This window comes from Psammomys obesus, unplaced genomic scaffold (genome assembly GCF_907164565.1).
Source record: "Psammomys obesus unplaced genomic scaffold, mPsaObe1.curated_primary_1811, whole genome shotgun sequence".
NCBI classification, from domain to species: Eukaryota; Metazoa; Chordata; class Mammalia; order Rodentia; family Muridae; genus Psammomys; species Psammomys obesus.
Genome location: NW_026592732.1, coordinates 12678305 through 12694554, shown reverse-complemented (window position 1 = coordinate 12694554; position 16250 = coordinate 12678305). Strand labels below are relative to the sequence as shown.

General features: G+C 45.5%; 1 protein-coding gene across 1 annotated transcript in view; it reads left to right on the top strand.

Moving 5' to 3' along the window:
- Window positions 1–10823: 10823 nt before the first annotated feature.
- Fat3 (FAT atypical cadherin 3) overlaps window positions 10824–16250 on the top strand; it is a 595719-nt gene continuing 590292 nt past the window's right edge. Inside the window, exon 1 of the mRNA XM_055615501.1 lies at window positions 10824–10859. The gene's annotated coding sequence lies outside the window, so the exon portion shown is untranslated. The remainder of the gene's footprint in view (window positions 10860–16250) is intronic.

Sequence of the window (16250 nt, the reverse complement as noted above, 5' to 3'; positions counted from 1 at the left end):
TATATATATATATATATATATATGTATATACTATGTTCTACATAGTATAGTATATACATGGATATATGTATATATTTTATATGTAAATATGCATTGTGTTAATATAATAATTTATTATTATTATTATTATTATTATTATTATTATTATTATTATTATTACATTCAGACCTCCCAAATTCTTACGTGGATGAGGATCAGGTCAGGGTCAGACCTGACACGGTACCTAGAAAAAGTTCTTAGCAGTCTTTAACGGGTGTATAGAAAGAAAAAAACACATCCCTCCAAGCCAGAAACCTGTAAAGCCAGGTAACTTTCCCAGAAATAAAGTCTGAAACACGGGTGAATGGAGCCATAGCTCGTGCTCTCTGACTCAACCTTGGCTTCACTCAGCAGTTTCACTGTCTTCCTTTATCAACACAGCTTCTCTGTCACACATCAGTTCTCCAAAGCCTAGTTCTCATCCTCTCAGTTCTCAGCTGGAGGCCTTGATGTCTCTCAGCTGCCATAAGGCGTTGATATTATCCTATAAACTCTAACCTTCTCATTACTCTTTATATTAATGCCATCACAGGGAGGCCCTGGTCCATGACTCTCAGCGACCCTTGAAAACAACCTGTGTGTTTCACCCCTCTGTATAACTTCCTTCATATGTCACAGGAAATTATCAGCTTATTCTTCCAGTCATATGACTCTATCATATGCCACATTGCTTTGTTCCAGAGAAGCTTTGCTCCCTCAGCAATAAACAGCTTGAATTTCCATTGCTTGTCCTATTTTCTAGCCTTCTGCATGATGCATCTTGCAATCACCAGTGTTCATTAGGCATATATCAGTTGCCTACATTACTAGAGTGCAAATACACTGAGAGCAAGAGTCATGGTTAAAACCAACTTTATGCTAGCCACCATGGAACACACAATATTCAGCATAGGAGCTGGAGAAATTGTTCAGCTATTAAAAGCACTTATTTCTCTTCCAGAGCATCTGGGGTTGATACGCAGTATCCATAGGGCAGTTTACAACAATCTATAGCCCCCGTTCAGGGGACGTCATACCCTCTCTGGCCTTTGAGAGCACCAGGCATGCAAGTGGTACAAAGACATGTATCTGGGCAAAACCAAAACAAAACACACACACACACACACACACACACACACACACACACACACACACATATTATAATAAAAGTGATTTTTAATGTAAAGAAAGAATTACTAGCAGGATGCTTATTGCAATTAACTGGCTTTAGATATAATATCTAGAAAAGAAGCATTCCATATATTATGTGTGTAGGACAATTTAGGAGAACAATTATAGAGCTACCATTCATTTCTTTTTCCTAAGATTTATTTGTATTTGTGTGTGTGCGTGTGTGTGTGTGTGTGTGTCTGTGTGTGTGTGTGTCTGTGTCTGTGTGTGTGACACATATGTTCAGGTACCTGCAAAGGCCAGGAAATGGCATTGGATCCCCGGGACGTAGAGCTACAGGATGTTATCAGTTACTCGACAAGGGTGCAAGAATAGAACCCAGGTCCTCTAGAAGAGCACCAAGCATTCTTAACTGCTGACTTATTTCTCCAGTCTCTACCACTCATTTCTTGGTATATAAAATGTCCCTTCCTTTTTCATCTCTTTCTGTTGTGAAGGCCGTTGTTTGTTTGCTGTAGAGCAGAAATGACAATGATGAGATGAGTCCAGGGCCACCTCCTTGAATGAGCTAGAGTTCACAGATGCTGGCAACACTCCAGAAGGCTCCACTGAACAGTGATGTGTGTTTCAGTGGTAGCTACCCCTGCATGGTTATTACTAGTAGATTTTTATCTGTGCCTTCATCAGGGTTGCAACAGAACAAGCCCAACACAACAAGCCAGCAATAATTTGAAAAGGTTATAAAAAAATAACCATCTGGTTAATGCTCTTGAGAAACCAGGATAGCATCCTTCTTGGGACAGAAGTCTTCCTTCAGACAGAGCACTGTGGTTCAATCCTAATTAGCCAATCATAAAGGAAATTCCATTTGTGCATAAAATGTGTGCAGTGCAGTGCGGGAGGTGGGAGAACTGCTTTCTTGCTCCACTGGCATCTACCACTGCAATAAATAAACAAAGAGCTGCCTGACTCCATTCTCAGAAGAGCCATTCCTAATCCTTTTAGAGCAGGAGAATGATTTGTGCACAGCAATCTCCTATCAGCAGCTGTTCCTATTTCTCAGAGGATTCCAGTTGCTTCAAGAGGAAATATTTGGAACAGTCCCCTAGAGACTGTTCAGGAACCAGAGTGAGGTCTCAGCCTGTGGAACAGGCAGATTCAAGATCCTACTGGCGCTCTGGAAGCAATTTTCAAGTGACTGTTCACTTAGAAAGATGTTTACCTTTTCTTTGCAATGAAAGCAGGTAGTATGTGACAAAGATGCTCAGAAGCAGAGAACCACTTTGACATGGAAGTGTGTACAAGCATGACACTGAGTGATACCTATATTCTGGAGTATAGCAAAGACAAGTAGGTGAAACTACTCCTGGAAGCTGGAGCTGCGCATATAGCATCAACCTCCAGTCCCTCCACTTCTGCAACACAGTAACACCTGGAAGTGTGTGATAATGCATCCGTCATCATACAAATAAAGAAGTTGTCCAATAAATGAGAAACAGCAGTCTTTTCCCTCTGTGCTCTTTTGACAGGATTAGTCCCCTATCATTTGTATAGCCTTTGAAACTGTTGTCACATCCAAAGGCATGGTAATTACAAATTCATGGGCCTGTGAAGATGACACACAAGCATGAAGACCTGAGTTTAGGTCCTCAGCATCCATGTGAAAGATGGAGTGTCATGGCACTCCAGTAATCCAGAACTTCAGTGAGAGGAGCTGAGAAAGCCAGATCCACACACCTTCAGCCCAGTGCTTGTGAAAAAGGAGAACTCGGATAGGCAGATCTGTGAAACCCGTTGGCCTGCCAGCCTAACCAAACCCAGGAGGTTTGGGTTCATGAGACCACGTCTCAAAAAGTAAAAAATGGATAGCAATCAAAGTCAAACTCTGGCCTCCCCCATATACACATGCACATACTCGGTTATACCAACATTAAAAAGTTCAGATACTATACACAACACACACATACACACACAGACACACACACACACACATAATCCAAAAGAACTACATGCTTTCTTAATTTGCTGTAGCTCTCTGACATTCTCACACAACAGGCTGAAGTGTGCATGCTCACTTCGAACGTTTGCTCATCTTAAAACGCTGACTCAAATTTATACCATAATCTTCAAATATGTGTCAGCCCCAGAACATGACTGACTCTGCATACTCTGAGGACTCATGAAAACTCAGTGCCTCCTTTAGAACCTGGATGGGGGGGCTTGACAAATATGCAGGAGATTTCCACCCAGCTCTGGCCTCTCTGCTTGCTGCCATAAACGTCCTGTCCCTTCAATACTTTGTGAAGCCATTGCTGTCACTCCAAAGCAAGCTCAGAAATACGTATTGAAAAATGAAATTTTCTGCAGACATTTCTTTGCCTGAGCCTTCCAACTCAAGAGATAGAAGGCTCTATCAAGCAAGTCAATTTTGTCTTAAAGGCCAATAAAAAGTTATTGGCACCAGAGTTCAAATATCTCATGGAGAGTAATACTTGAAAATGGCTAAAATATGTTATTGATTTTATGTGTAATTTGAAAAGCATGGAAACACTTCTTATGTAACTCCTGAAGCAGCATTCATTTTCCAGAGTGCTTAGTCTTTACAAGTAATTTGACTATTTTTTTTAATATCAGCAAAGATTTCTTGTAATTGATTGTCTTCAGATTCCTATTTCCACTTTTCAGAAATAAAGTGACACTCTTCAAAATATACATAAACTTACATATCTGCTCGTATCTCTGCAAACTCATAGCATGAAAACCAGGGTTGCCATGGTGCAGAGGTTTGCCCAACTGATCAACTTCCCTTCTAGGAGTCTGATAGGATGTGGATGGAACCCCTGCTCTTAAAAGGCACTTGGTACTATATCAGAAAGAATTTCCTTTATCACTTAGAGACCATATGGCAGCATAAAAATCACATAAACCAGGGTGAAGTGAAAGGAGCCAAGTGTTTGATTTCACCTCCACAGCAAGTGTCTACTAGGCTGTAGCCTGGAGGAATGAAGCTACAATGCTTTAGGGTGGTGTAGACAGTTTACCTCCAACTGTGCTACCTAAGAAAAGTGAATTGGCTATTAGAAGCAATTACCTAGTGATTCAAGCTCAATCACCACCCCTATCAAGAAGCAACCTGGAGAATTTGGAATTTTTACCAAATGTGTCAGGCAGAGTACATCACACTTTCAGATTTAAAGCTGTGTTTAAAAACTGTAGTACTCCATCTTGAAAACTTTAGGTCAGGGTTTGCTGTTAACTTTTGAGCATGTGTGTGTGTGTGTGTGTGTGTGTGTGTGTGTGTGTGTGTGTGTGTTTGTTAGGAGGAACAGAACAGAACCTGGTCAGAAACCATCAGATTTTAGCAAATGTTTGAATCACCGACAAGGCTTAGTGAATGCAAATTTCAGGCTGTGGCCCTGTGATAATTAGCTCTAAATGTCAGCTTATCACAACCTGGAGTCACCCAGGAAGAGGGTCCCAGCAAGGGATTGTCTCTGGATCACATTGGCCTGCGAACATGTCTGTGGTGCTGTCTTGTTGTCTTAATAGATGTGGGAAACCCCAGCATGGAAGTGAAAGGGCAAAACAACTCTGAACCCTTTTTTCAACTCCTTGAATAAGGAATTTCTGCAAAGTCACGAACAAAGAGCCGTCTTATTTGGTTATTAGTGAATGGCAAGTTCTCAGAGCAGCCATAAATGGTGCTGTGGTCACTTTTTGCCAACAGTGTCACAGACATTCAGACACTAGTCCGTGGTGAGAATCTCCTTATGAAAATACCTTGATGCAGTTTCGAGAAAACACATTGACATTCATTCCTAACATGTGTGCTGGTAAAATGAAATGGATTCTGAATTATTTAGCCAAAATACTCCTCAAATTCAGGTAAATGGCCATTTTCATGAATTAAAAATGAAAATGGCATCAAAATGTTATTTAAGACAATATGATATATTGATACTTTTAATACCTTTTGGCCTCAATTAAAATCAAATAAAAACTAGTTGACCTGATGTACATGATGGCACATGCCTTTGATGCCGGCAGTTGGGAGATGGGGCAGCTAGCAAAGCGAGCCTGGTTGTATAGCAGAGTGTAAGCAAGGCAAGTGAAACCATGCCTCCAGAAGAAAGGAAGAAAATTGAAATAGGAAAAAGAGAGAGAGAGAGAAAAGAAAAGAAAATGAAAGAGAGAGAGAGAGAGAGAGAGAGAGAGAGAGAAGACAATTAGTCTAATATAATTTTTCTTTATTTTCTTTCATTCTCTTTGGTTTTGACAACTCCTGCTTCAGATGTATTTCTGTTTAACTTTATTTAACAATGGATGAGGAGGAAAATAATGTACTTCTTTTTTTTAACAAGTAGACACTTTTTTTATCTGTACGCAGGATATTTTTGGGCAGCTGCACTTGGTAAATAATTTGGTAGTAGACACTGAAGGTAGCACAGCAGTGAGATGGACAAATGGAAAAACAGCATAGATCTCATTTTTAAATTGCTTGGAAATTTTTCCTTTGGTACAAGAGCAAGTCATACTCAAAGTCCTCATGGGTTATCTTAAGCTCAGATTGTTTCTTTGTAGAGGAATACCTCAAATGTGGCCTTCCTAAACCTATTCACATAAGCATATTCCATTCATAATGTATTCACTGTACTGAACTGAATAGATAAACAGCAAAAAAAAAATTACAAAAAGAATTTTAGATGGTCGTGGTGATGCAAGCCTTTGATCCCAGCACTCCGGAGGCAGAAGAAGAGAAATCTTTGTGAATTTGAGGCCAGCCTGGTCTACAAATACAGTTTCAGTACAGCCAGGGTGACACAGAGAAACCCTGTCTTGAAAAAAACCAATAATAATAATAATAATAATAATAATAATAATAATAATAATAATAATAATAATAAAGGTTTTAAGATAATAATTTTGAATGAAAACAATACTCAAGATGTTTGAGAAAAAAGAAGTTCAATGGAAGACCAGGAAAAGTGTACAAAAATATAAAGTGGGATTCGGGAGTTGATCATACTTGGGTAAGAGAGAACATTTGTCTTTACAGTATTATGTCAAAGTATGGAATAAGTACACTCCTAATTATCTCTTACTATCATCAGACCTGGGTAATGTTGTATTTAACTTATGAGTAGAACATGGAGAGGAATGAAAAGCTCCTCTTCACGAGGGTTGTGACTGAACAATCCAAATCATTCAGCCTGCAGCCTCTGTCACTGCTACATTATTTTACAACATCTTTTGATAAATGGTGACTTCTAAATCAACTCAAGATCCATGAAGGTAGATAACTCATTATATCCCTAGCATTTAGCAGAGCTAAGTACATAGCTCTTCAAAAATAATGTTTGAATGGAGAGGTGAATCAATGAACATAAACAAATAAAAGGTAAGGAAGAACAACTAAAAAATACAGGATGGTATAAGATAAAACGGCTGCTATTATATTTATTAATCTATTAGCCAAAGTAAAGGAGAGTTGTAGCCCAAGTTGGATATAAAGAAAAATTCAAAGATAAAGTCAGATGGTAAGAAATTCACCTGAAGTGACTGCTGAATGCTTAGCCCTCAAAAATGACATGTATATCACACACACACACACACACACACACACACACACACACACACACACACCCAAAGATGCAGGGAACATTACAGAAAAAGAAGACAGATGGATTAGAAGAGCTGGAGGATGGAAAGGACCTGTGAAATACTGTCTTCATACATATGATGTGGACCTATGAACACATAAAATAACAGCTGTGACTGCGTGAAACAGATCTGCACACACACACACACACACACACACACACAGAGAGAGAGAGAGAGAGAGAGAGAGAGAGAGAGAGAAGCCATGGAATTAGGAGTAGATTAATTGGGAACAAGAAGGGAGCCTGAAGTATTGGGAGGGAAATGAGAGAGGGTGGTGGGGTGAATATTTTCACAATGCATTTTCATGCATGTGTGAAACTGACAAAATAAATAAATACAACTTTGTAAAAAGATAGTTAAGCGTCATGTTCAAAAGAAGCATGTGTTGCACTCACCTTGGGCGGGTAGAAGACATGTCTATAGCATGTAGAACAAGGGCCAGTAGGGAATTCAGAAAGCAGTTGGTCTGTGCTTTAGAAGTACCATCTTCTGCATTTCCATAAATCAGCAGTGGCTACTTCCTCCAGTGTGCCTTCAACTGCTCCAGGTCCTACCACTCCTCAGATTAACACTAAAAGAAGGGGACTGAGCCAGTGGGGGATGTTTCACATTCAGTCTGCAACACATACATAACATAATTATATCTTGTCCCCAAAATATTGTTAAAGTCATCTGTGCTCAATTTAATACTTCAAGGGAAGGACATTCTACCACTGCCCTAAATATCCCATCCAGTTATCTAATTATTCTTTAAATAATGCATTGTTTACAGAGTTAACAATAAGATAGGCCTCACTTCAGATGACATACCAGATGAATCTTCCTGATCAAGAGACAAACTCAACAAGATGAACAGGTTGGGTAGAACATGAGGACTGATTACTGAAAGAAGCCTTTTAACTACATAGAAAGTTGGGCATATCTGTGTGATCATATACATCCATTCAAACAATACTTTGAATCATAACTTGGCAGTTGCTTAAAGTAAGTGATGATTGGGAATGGTGGTGATGAATTAGCTTGGGATTGCCAGAAAGCAGAGTGCTGCAACATAAGACTTACTGGAGAGGCTGGAGGGAAGGATAGGGCTAGAGAGGTGGCTAAGTGTTTCAGATTACATGTTTTCAGAGAACCTAGCCCAGTTCCCAGGTCCCCTGTCATGTAAGGCAGCTCACAACTGCCTCCATCTCCAGGGGATCTGATGTCCTGTGGCATCAATACAGGTGTACAGGTACATGTAAATAAAAATAATAAAAATAAATCTTAAAATGTTTTCACAGGAAAAACTTCTAGGGTGTGTGTGTGAATGTGATTCCAGGAGCACAGGAGAGCTGGAGGGCCAGAATCAGAGGGAAGGAGAGTGTGTGCACCCAAGCTGACCTCAGCTTCCTGCAACACGACCACCCCAGAAGCTGTGTGGAACATACCTGCCTCCACCATCTGTGGCAGAGGCTCGTGCATATCCTGTTCACTACTGATTTCTCAGTGTCCAGTCTCCTCCATGTCTAGTTTTCCATTTACACTGGACACTTTATGAGACCCCTGGGTGGGTTCTTCTTTGACTATTTAATAACTTTATCTGTTGCACTAGGATTTGTACAGGGTACCGTGGATGGAAATTTAAGTATTATAAATCTCTTTGATTCATTCATTAAGTTCATAGTTTTATCAGTGATGTGGCCTCAATATCAAAGGTACATAGTCGCTTATGTTATAAAAATAGATGTTTTCTTTCTGATATCAACAAGTATCACTTGCTTCCCCCAAATCTGAACCAACCAAAGGATGTGCCACTGAATAAACCGTTCCACCCCTTTGCACAGAGTCCTTTTCCCCCAGGTTTTCGTGGTCCATTTCTGCCCTGGGAGTAGAGACTGTTTACTACCTAGGCACTGCCTGAGGGCAGGAGGCAGAGAGCTAGACAGATTTCTGCACTTAGAGGTAAAGTGCCTCTGAGGCGTAGGAGAGCCTTTGGACTCCCATAGCATCCTTGCTTCTCCAGTTACCTGGCCAGCTTCCCAGGAAGGAGGTGGAAGATGGCTTGTTCTGCTGCCAACATCACTTCCCTGAGCACACCAGGAGCCAACCACCCACCAGCTGACTCTACCCAAAGTGGCGGCTTCGGGCGGGAGCACTCCTGGTCCTTCCACAGAAGCACTGGAATGAGAAATGCTCAATTCATTATAATCTTTGATGTAATGTTAGCAGCCTTGGGTCAGTCACAAGGAATACACCACATCGCGAGCATATTTATATGGCAATAAACTTTTAATGCCCAAGAATGTGCCTGAATGAAAAATCAAGTCAGAATGAAATTATGCAAAAGACATAATTGGAGAACAGGTAAGTTTTCTTCTGGCCTTTGTGACAGCGAAGGCCCGGATAGCACCATGCTTCTGGCCTGGAATTAGTTGATGTATGGGGAGCTGTCAGTGTTCCTTAGTATTTCCATTAACCGCTCAAGGCAAGCGACCAGAGCATGCAGAGTGCTTTATGGGGCAGTCAAGGCAGTGCAGAAGGTCTCAGAAGGCTTTCAAGGAGAACTTCCCACCTACTGAGAGTGGAGGACTCTTTGGAGCACTAAGGCCGCAGGCTTGAGAGCTGAAGACCAGAAAGGTAAACTCTAGGAGCTCTTCAAAGGGCCTGACTAAGGACAAAGACTTTTAGCAGCGACAAGCCCTGCTCCCCAAAGAGAAATTCAGGGGTCAAAATAAGGAGCGAATTTCTCCACAGAGCATATCTGCAGGCCCGCAGCACCTCTCTCGGAATCAGGCATCTCCTTGAGGTGAAAGCCTGCTTTTAGACAGATGTGATTTGCAGTGCACAGGGTGAGGGTGGGGAGTGGGGCGGGGTGCTGGCCCTGGCGCGGGTGCAGCCTGGCAGGAGGTAGTTAGGGCTGTTTCAGAGCTCGGAGGCATGGAGCCAAGGCTGAACTAGCCTACTGCAGCAGTGGGTAGTGGGATAACGGGGTGGCGGCTTGCGCGTTTGCCATGAGTCCTCAGACTGGTGAGCCTGATCCAGAAGTTACGGAAACTAGAGGGCTTCCAGTTGGAGTTGGAAATCACCTCACTCCCCTGAGACCATTCACTCATCCTCATTCTGTCTTCCCATCCCACAGCGTTTCAGATGGGGTGGGGGTGGGGGTGATGAGTCACATTACTTTTTAGTCTAATTCCCTCCCACACAAAGGTGATCCCGGTAATCTGAAAATGCGTGGGAAGACAACGTTTGATAGTTTTGCCCACTGAGCTTCAAACCAGCCTGAGGAGCTTAGCCACCTTGGCCTCATCGTGCCTCAGTTTCTTCATCTGGCCCAGAGAATCCTAGTGCACTCTAGGCAGCGGGCTGCAGCGCAGGGCAGATTGACTGTGGTGTGTGAGCGCTCTCTGAAAACCTCAAGGAGCTCTCCGGGCTCTGGCCTCTGCACCCGCACCTCGGTGCGTTCTTCCAGTCAAGCCAGGGCTGGAGGAAGCCTCGGCTCTAAAATTAGTCCAGCTCCCAGGCGAGGCGTCCAGAGCGTCCTCCCTTTGGCCACCGGGTCTCTCTGCCCTCCTCCCCAGCCCCTCGTCTACGTGCGGCGCTCAGAGATCACTAGTCATCCCCCCCCCCCCCCCAGGAGGACGCGGCTCTGCGGGAGGGAGGAGGAGACAGCGAGGCTGGGGGCTTGGCAGTGCTGCGGCGGCAGCCGCGATGGGGAACCCCGAACGGCCCCGAGACCAGCAGTAGCGGCGCAAGGCTGCCGAGAGCAGACGCGAGAACCGCTCCTCCCGGCAGGCTGCGCTGTGATCTGGGCTGCGCGTTGGGACCTCGCTCCGGGTCCCCCTCCTCCCGCCGCCATCCTCCTCCGACTCCCCTCCTCCGCCCGCCAACCCGCAGCAGTGGCGGCGGCGTCCTGAGTGCCTAGCGCCTCCGCTCGCCGCCCCAGCTCAGCCGGGAGCACGCGGCGGGCACTGCGGCGGAGGCGGCGGGGTGGCCAGCTCGCCCTAGGCTGGAACGGAAGCCACCGAGGACGCGGCGGGGACAGGAGAGCATCTCTGACCGACGCAAGGGTGCGTGAGGATTTTTGGCGTGCTTATTTGGGTGCATGGTGCATCGGTTGGAGCGCACCTTCTCAGAACAGCCTCGGCTACCTGCTCACAGAGAGGCTGTGATGGGTGCTCCGGCAAGCTGGAGCCCTCGGAGAGCGTGGGGGAGGAAACTTTTCACCTTGTAAAGTTCCTGCCTGGGCGCTGCCGCGAGCTGTGGTCATTATCGCTACCACATGGAACCCAGGGAGAACCTACCCTGCGGCAAGAGCCGGGAAATGGGCAGCGGAGTTGATCAAGTTTAGGGCTAGGAACGAGAGGAGAGGGGGCTTTCGGGTCTGGGCACGCAGCCCCGGGTCCGCACTGAGCTGTAGCCGCTGGCTGCAGGTGGATGAGATCAGGCGGAGTCAGCTTGGTCGCTGGCGCTTGCAGCACTTAGTGGGAAGAGGCGCGGATGCCGATAGATGCACTTGCAGGACCCGGAGGCGCAAGTTGGGTGCGTGCTAGAGGAGGCTATGCGCGGAGCCGAGAGCCCAGCCTCCACTTCCACGGTGCAGGAAGGGTAGCCTGGACTGTTCGCCGGTCCTCTGCCCACACCTGAGCGTCTTGCCGGCTTGTGAAAGGTACTAAACGACAGCAGACTTTGTACGGGTACGGTAGTTTGGCCGAGAAGCCGGGAAGAGGATTCCTGTTGTTTTGACAAGGAAGATGGACCCAAATGCATTCTTTTTGGCGGGCGGGAGGATCGGCTGTGCTGTTTGAAAGGATAATAGCGCGAGTCTGACTATCCCGGGGCTGCCGAACCGCCCTTGCGGCTCCGCGTGCGCGCGTTGAACGCGCACTGTTCCGAGCCCGGAGTCCTTCCCGGGAGGGGGCGAGGGGAACCGTTGGCTTGATGGAGTGCAGCTGGGGACCCTAGGGAGCTGACTGGAGGTGGCAGAGGGGGGCCTAACCGGATTTCGCGTGGCGCTCAGTGAGCAAGAGGACTCGGCCAGCTGGGGTCGCTGAGCTAAAATGCATCCGGCCGGGACTGGCTGGCGAAAGGTGGCAAACCCCGGGGATTTTTAGCAATCGAACGCGTTCGCCGTTTCTCTCCCTGGCTGACTTCTGTCGCGTGTGTTTTCGGAAAATGTTTTAACAGCAACCCAGATCAGATTTGGGAGGAAAGCAACTTGTGCCGTTTTTTCTCTGCCCGGCTCTTGCGTGCTGTGGTGCGCTCGGAGAGAGAGGATGAGACGCAGAGGGCCGGGTGTTCCCCGGAGCGCTGAAGCCACAGCTCTTGGCTGCAGCTGCCAGAGGAAAGGGGGCGCTCTTGGGTGTGCGTGCGTGCCGGCGATGGTGCCCACATTATGATACAATAACGAGCAAGTCGTGTAATGGGGGTGTCCATAAATGAAAGTGAAGGTAGGGATAGGTTGTCGAGACAGTGAGGTTGCCCTGGAGGCTGGGAGACCCCAGGAGCTAGAAGCGCCGGCATGCAGACTCAGGGCAGCCTGTGGCCGGAGCCTCCCTGGGGGAGACCCACTTCGCCGCCACTTGCCCTGGGGACCTGGATCCGGCGTGGGGTATTCCCTGAACCCTCGTCACAGAGGTCCGAGGGAGAGACAGGAAATTAGGCTAAGGACGGGAGAATCCTTTCTCTGCCTTCCCCCTCCTCCCCGCCCCCAGACTCTGGCGCGTTTGCTTCCAAGTTGGATCCCACTTCCATTTACAAGTGTCAGACAAACCGCGCCAAGCACCCGCTCTCTCCGGCTCAACCAGATGGGGGAGGGCACCGGGCGGGAGCCATGCGCTCACCAGGGTCGGCCCCAGAACGGCTGTCCGGAGCGGTTTCCTAGCTTTTTGGCCTTGATGTTTAAAGGGTGGGATGGAAGAAAACAGCAAAGCCCACAGCCCTCGTGCACACTCGCGTCCCAGCCGTTTAGCCTCCGTTCCACCGACACGTTAATTTTCTGGCCGGACGCTTGTCTTTTCAAAGGCGAGTTTGGGCGGTGGGAGGAGGGGCGGGGAGCTGGCCGCCAGTCTACCTCTGTGGCTTTGAGCTCCCGGCTTTGTTGCCAGGATTTGATTGCACCCGGGCTGAGTTAAGATAAATGTGGAAAGACAAAACAGGCCAGACATACTGCAGGCGAAGCTGCCTTGATTCAGGCGATGGAAAGGGCGAACTGCCATCTAGGAACTGAAGACCCGCATCTGAGAGGCTAGCATCTCAGAGTGGATGGAGCCACGGGCTCCCTGGCTGCTGCAAGCGTCCAACTCTGAGTTACCCGATGCTCGATGCTCGAGCGGGCCGGGATGGGAGGTGGGGGAGGGAGCTCAGTCTGATGCGCAGATTGAATCTCGTCCGGAAAGAAAGGCAGGAGATGGGAGAAAGAGCAAAAGAAGAGAGGGAACAGACTGAGCGATAGAAATGATGCGGGCTCCTAAAAATTGCTGGTCACTGATGGCTTCTATCCTCCACCCCCAAGCCTCCGCCCTTTTTCCTTATTCTAAAATTGGACAGTTGCACAAGGAGAATAATAATACTAATAAAAAGCACGCGAGGGAAACAGGACGCCAAAAGACAAAGAGTTTTTTTTTAATGCACAATGACTTTTGCTCCTTGATATGATTTGTAGGTAGTAGGGTTGCTATGGGTGAGGAGTTTAATTGTTTTAGTTTTTTTTTTTTTTCCTTAACATTGTATAGGGAGAAACGTTGTTTTATAGAATTAAACCAAATATTTAAAACCGATTAGGAGCCCCCATTGTTGTCTAAGGAACTTGGACAATGAATGATGCTGGACTCGGTTTCTACGCACTGGGAGGAGAAAGTTCCCAGAACTGTCCGTGTTATAATAACGTCTTCATGTTTGAGCCATACAGAACTCTTGTGTGAGAGACAGCTGGCTGGGAGATCAGAAATTGGTCAGCTGCTGAGCCGGCTCCATCTCTCATCACTGCAGGATTTTCACAGCCAGTATTTGTTGACCGTTGACTGACTGGCTTTCCAGCCTTGACGCCACCCGCTCCCCTTCTTTCAATTTTTATTTATTCGGGTTCCTGGCAGACACATTTTGGGAATTTTTAAGTAGTCAGGACCCAGTCAGTCTCTTAAGTAGCAATTACATTTATGCTGAGCTACTAAGAAATGAAACGAGTAGCAATAAACGAGAGTGGGGATGGGGTACCCACTGACCTGTGCCTTACATGGGTATTTTGCTAGCTCACAGCTTTTTGTAAAGCAGGGGTCCTCTGACTGCTCAATAAGGTTGTGTTATCATCCCTGTCAAATGGAAAGAAACAGGCAACTGCCATCTAGGAGGATTATTCAATCATAACCCACAAGTCAGCGGGTGATCGGGGGGGCTGTGTATTAAGGTGTTTTAGTGGATCCTCACAGACCAACAACCCGGTGGCTTTTTCTTTTAGAGTTAGGTCTTGTGTATCTCCATGCCTTGGATTTGTCCAGGTAGACAAGAGAGGACCCATACTAGTGGGGATGCCTGGTGCTTCCCTCTGAGAGTCACTTCCAGTGTTCCTCCTCCTGCAAGAACACTGAGTATACTTCATCTCCTCGGCTCAGTTGGCCTCCTCCTCTCCATTGATTTCTTTGATTGCTGAAGTGGTATTGATGAACCCCATCTTTGCTGATTGTGGAGACACTAGAGTTGGAAAGGGCACTTAAAATAAAGGCGTGTATACTAAGCACTCAGGACATGGAGGCAGGAGGATAAGAAGTTGAAGGTTATCCAAGAGTCCATAGTAAGTTACAGGCCTGAGACACATAAAACCCAAGCTAATCTCAAAAAAAGGAGAGTTAACAACCCTAAGAGGAAAGATTGGTCTCCTGCCTAGTTTCTCTGGAAGGAAAAAATCCACAGATCAGGGAACATAGGTAGTCCTGTTGCTTATTAACAAAGATTTCTAGCTTCTTTTACTTCCTCCCTGTCATTTATTCCCCTTTTCTTCCTCCTTTCATCTTCCTCCTCTCTTCTTTTTCTTCTTCGTTTTCTTCTTCTTTTTAAACTATTAATTGTCTGCTTCTTTTTACCCAAATGTGAGAGCTGAGAACATGAAGATCCATGATGTGACAGCTTCCTTGGGAAGCCTGGGGTTCATTTGACTCAGCCCTAGTCAAACTCGGTGATTTTACTTTCTCATCTAATAAGCTTTCTCCCCACTGACTCCTCTCTCCATTCTTCTCTTAGAGAAGTTGGCCCTTAAAACAATCAGCTTAATGCCACAGATCGAATTGATTGAGAAGGTACTAAGAACTTGTCTGGTGGATTGAACTCTTCTGGTTCAGCTTCTGACAGTCAACTATACATAAAATGACAAATGACCCATTCTAGCAATTACGTATTCAAGTGGAATTATAAGGCTAGCCTCAGTTTTGGCCTCTTCCACCACAACAGTCCTCCCCACCCCCACCTCAGTGAGAAGGCCAATTTGAGAGTATGTTTCCTGGTGTGCTCCTAGAGAATAGAGAATAGAGGAAATGGAGAACTGACTTCAAAACACAATAGTCAATCTTATGATCAAAGTGTGGTCTTCCTGTCAGTATGACTAGGGTGTTATACAGTGATACAAAAAACTTTGGAAGATTTCCGGAGAGGGACTTCTTGGACACAAAGTTTAGAAAGGGGACCTGGACAGGTCTTAGGACTGACTTTAGTGTCTCAAATTATACTAAGCTATGTAGACTTTAAGGTAATTAGCCTTCTCTCCCTCTTTCTTACACCCTAACTTCACTGTCATTTGTTTCTACCCAATCTTTCACTGTTTTATGTATCACTTGAACACCCTTTCTTTTTTTTTTTTTAAGATAAGACCCTGGTATGTAGCCTGAAATTTATATAAGGGTCTTCCTGCCTCTGTCTCCCAAATGCTAGGATTGAAGGCTTATACCATCATTCCCAGAATTCATTTATTCTGCATCATTTTCAGCAATATTTACTGAAACTACTTCTATCTTATAAGATTCAAAGAATAGCTAGCTACACCCATTGCTTTGAATCTTTGTTTCTTTTTTTGTTGCTGTGATAAAACTCTCAGACAAAAACAATTTAGGGGAGAAACTCTTTACCAGGTTCACAGTTCCAGATTACAGTCAAGTTCCAGTAGCAGGTGCTAGGGACAATTGGTCACATTGTATCCATAGTCAAGTAAGAGAGAACAAATACTTATGCTTAGCTTTCCCTTTCTTTCTCGTTCCAAGGGCAAGACCAGGAAATGGCACTGCCCACATTCAGGATTAATCTTCCCATCTCACTTAACCCAATTAAGATAATCCCTCACAGGCATGCCTGCAGTCTAACCAAATCTAGCTAATCCCTCAATGAGACTCCTTCCAAGGTGATCCAGACCCTGTCACATGTCAGTGTGAAAGCAACCTTCCTAGCTTTGAATTATCGTTCTAATGGGAAAGTGGGAG